Below are 3559 nucleotides of genomic sequence, written 5' to 3'. Positions count from 1 at the left end.
TCACTCCACCTACCCCAACTTAACTCATGAATTCTTCTCACAAAAGACAAATCAACACCAACTCCCTCATTGTAACACGTATTCCATTTCCTACATTAACTTGCCAACCTATATTTTCTCACCCTGCATATTTCTTCTACATTACATTCCACTCCCTAAATACCTCAACTCACCATTTCAAGGGAATGGATCCTCTCTTGCCCATCTGTCCAGTAACTCCTGTTTTACAAACCATAAAACACTCTATTTTCTCACATTTCTCAACCACGTACACAACCAAGGCACCCCACTATTAATTTCTCTTTAAACCAAACCTCCACAAAACTCATCCCACAAGCGTCCCCCACTTTGTATAACTCCCCCCATTATTGCTTTCAATAGTTTTTGTCTTATGTATTCATCGGTCTGACGTTAAAATGCACTTTGAAAATTGGATTTTGAATCCAAAATGCCTTTAATTTTATTTTATTTTTACAAAAATACCCTTAAATAAGTAGAAAACAAACAGCTTCATTCGTTAAGTAGAAAATAACAACATACATCAACACCCATTATCATACAACGCATCCATCAATAAACCAGGCCGGAAACCACCATCTACGATCAGATCAAGCCCAGTAACAAACGCAGACTCATCAGAAGCCAAAAACAACACAGCATCAGCCACGTGTCTCACTTTCAAGAACTCTCCTTTCAAACTCGTATAACACGAAAACTTCTTCTCCACACTCTCTTGATCCAAACCATACGCCTCACGCAACAGAGGTGTTCCCAAACCTGAGGGTGAGACACAATTAACCCTAATTCCGAACCTCCCAAGTTGTACACTCGCTCCCCGAACCAAACCCAAAACCGCGTGCTTCGACATAATGTAATCCACGTGTCTCTCGCCACCCACACTCCCTCCTATACTTGCAGTGCACACGATACTTCCCTTCACACCTCCATCCACCATAGATTTCGCCACGTGTTTCACGCATGAAGCCATTCCACGGACGTTGACCGCGAAGAGGTGGTCAAATTTAGAGAAGTCAAGATCCAGAATGGTTTGACTTGGGTTGATGATACCTGCGTTGCTGAACAATATATCTATGCGTCCGTAGTCTTGAACCGTTGATTCTACCATGGATTTGACTTGGATGTCATCAGTTACATCGCAGTGGATATAGTTGCATACGTTGAGACCAATGGAGGATGCCACGTGTTGGCCTTTCTGGTCTTGGATATCAACGATGATGATCATGTGTGTACCGTGTTGGGCAAAGAGACGAGCTGTTGCTTCGCCAATGCCGCTAGCCCCACCTGTGATGATCACCACTTTTCCTTCAAGTCTCTTGCCAACTGTCGTGTCCGCCATTGTTTACTCTAGACGAAGCTTGGATTGGATATGATGTGAGTAAGAGTAAAGAGTCCAATAAATGATAGTCGATGGGACCTACTTACAACTTGACACGTGCAAGGGTCCTTAGGCTCATTAAAGCTGTGGAAGGGTAATTCTGCTATTTTAATTATTTGGGAGAGGACTATATGATACTGGTACATTCTTTCAATAAACGAGCATCCATTTTCCTTATACTTTTTTTAATCTATGATTGGGTATTTGCATCGAGATTCACTTCTACATGTGAGTCGAGGATTAGAGTTAATTTGATCAATAAGAAAACGATAAAAAAGAATGGTTGGTAGTAAGTGAGAATTGATAGAATATTTTACAAAAAAAATTACTTAGAAGATCTTAGGGGAGGGAATTCTTTCTAATTAGTTCCTAAGTTTTAGGGTTTCTCTTAATGATCCATTTAGTAAATATATATATATATATTTTTTTCTAATCAGTTCTTGAATCTCACTTGTCACATTTTTCATTATTGTAATACTGAAATGTGCTTTAACCGTTTGAACTCCACCATTTGCAAAAAAAAGGAAAATTGGATTTTCGACATCCATTGAATATATGAGATTCCATTCCAACGTAAAGGATTTGAGATGGAAGAAGTCATTTTGAAGTCGTATGTTGAAAATTAGGGATTTTTTTTTTTCCAAATTTTGCTTTATTTTTGGAAGAAAATCAATCAAAGGTGGTTCTTTTGATTTGAATTCATCTAGATGACAAGTTGTTACGTTAAGTTTTAATTTAGTCGATCTTTTCATGTATTTTAGTCGAAATTTTTTGGAAATACAATATCGGGTGAGTTTTACAACGTTGAGTTTGACATTTTTTATTGTCGAGTTAAACAATAAAAAATGTCGGATTCGACAATAAAAAGTGATGACCATGACAATAAATAAAAAATGGTGAGCTTAACAATAACAAGTAGTGAGTTTGACAATAAAATTGTTGACCTTGACAATAAATAAAAGTGATGAGGTCGAGAATAATAATAGTGACCTCAACAATAAAGAAATAATTAATTTTGAGAAATCCGGGAGGGAGAGAGAGATCTGTGAATGGGTGTTGTTGAAGGCTGAGATGGGTGTTGTTAGTGGCGATGATCAAGATGGCTAAAAGAGATGCGGACATGAGAAGGAAAGGAGAGTGAAAGAGTGAGCGAAGTGATTTAAAAAAATCCTGAAAGTTCCCTCTTTTGGTCTGACACCTAGTCTGTATATAGTTTTTTTTTTCCCTTTATTGCCTACGAGATTTTCTTTAGAATCCAATGTTTCCAAAACTTCTCTTATGCCAACAAAAATTCTGAATCCTTCCCCTTTTTTAGACAATCCAATGTTAATCGCTAATTTCCTTTGTGAATTTCTTTCATAAGATTTCTTCCAACGACTTAAAAGAGTCCAAAGTGTAGCCGATTCTCTATGATCCTAAAAATACACTAACACCTTAAAACCTAGAATTTCGATATTTATCATGTGAAATTGAGTCTAAAAAGTTTCAAAAAATCCAAAATCACGTACGTGCATTTGTGTTAGAAAAAGAAATAAAAAAAGAAAGAAAAATAAATAGGGAAACTAATGGTATGTTTGGTAACACTTCTAAAGTTTGAAGTTTGTTTTCTGAAATCTAAAATCTTATTTTGGAAAAGTTGTTTGTTTATTGTGGAAAGATAAAATTGTCTCCTATCCGAATCGTCCATTCACACCTTCAATGCGCATCTCGGGGTGGACACGTGGCATCATTTAAAAAGAGTTCTATCTTATTAAGGATGATTTCAAATTTAAAAGGATTATTCTTCTTATTATGTAATTATTAATTTGAATAAGGGACAATGTGGTCAATTGTAATTAATTAGGGTTAAGATTCTAATTAGGATTTCTCTATTTAAAGGCCTTGAGGTCATTGTAGCTAGGAGGAAGAAGGAAGAAGGTAAAGGAATGAAAAGAAAAAACTATGTACTCGTGAAATCTATAATGAAACGGCTCCCCGAACCCATGGAAGTAGGCACGTTTGCTGAACCACGTAAAAAACATTTTGTGTTATTTATCTTTTTCGTTATTTTTCTATTATTTCTACGATTTATTGGTGAATAATCTTGCTAAAGATTAAATCTCGAGGTCAATCACAAAAATGACATTCACATTTATCATTTTTAAAAGCTTATACTTACAAATA

General features: G+C 36.0%; 1 pseudogene; it reads right to left on the bottom strand.

Annotated features, from left to right (window-relative positions):
* Positions 1-217: 217 nt before the first annotated feature.
* Positions 218-1462, bottom strand: LOC147405730 (short-chain dehydrogenase reductase 3b pseudogene; annotated as a pseudogene).
* Positions 1463-3559: the final 2097 nt, after the last annotated feature.

The sequence above is a fragment of the Akebia trifoliata genome, chromosome 3, assembly GCF_017979445.1.
Source record: "Akebia trifoliata isolate Shusen 1 chromosome 3, ASM1797944v1, whole genome shotgun sequence".
NCBI lineage: Eukaryota > Viridiplantae > Streptophyta > Magnoliopsida > Ranunculales > Lardizabalaceae > Akebia > Akebia trifoliata.
Note: the sequence above shows the minus strand (reverse complement) of the source record. Positions and strands in the feature narration are given on the sequence as shown.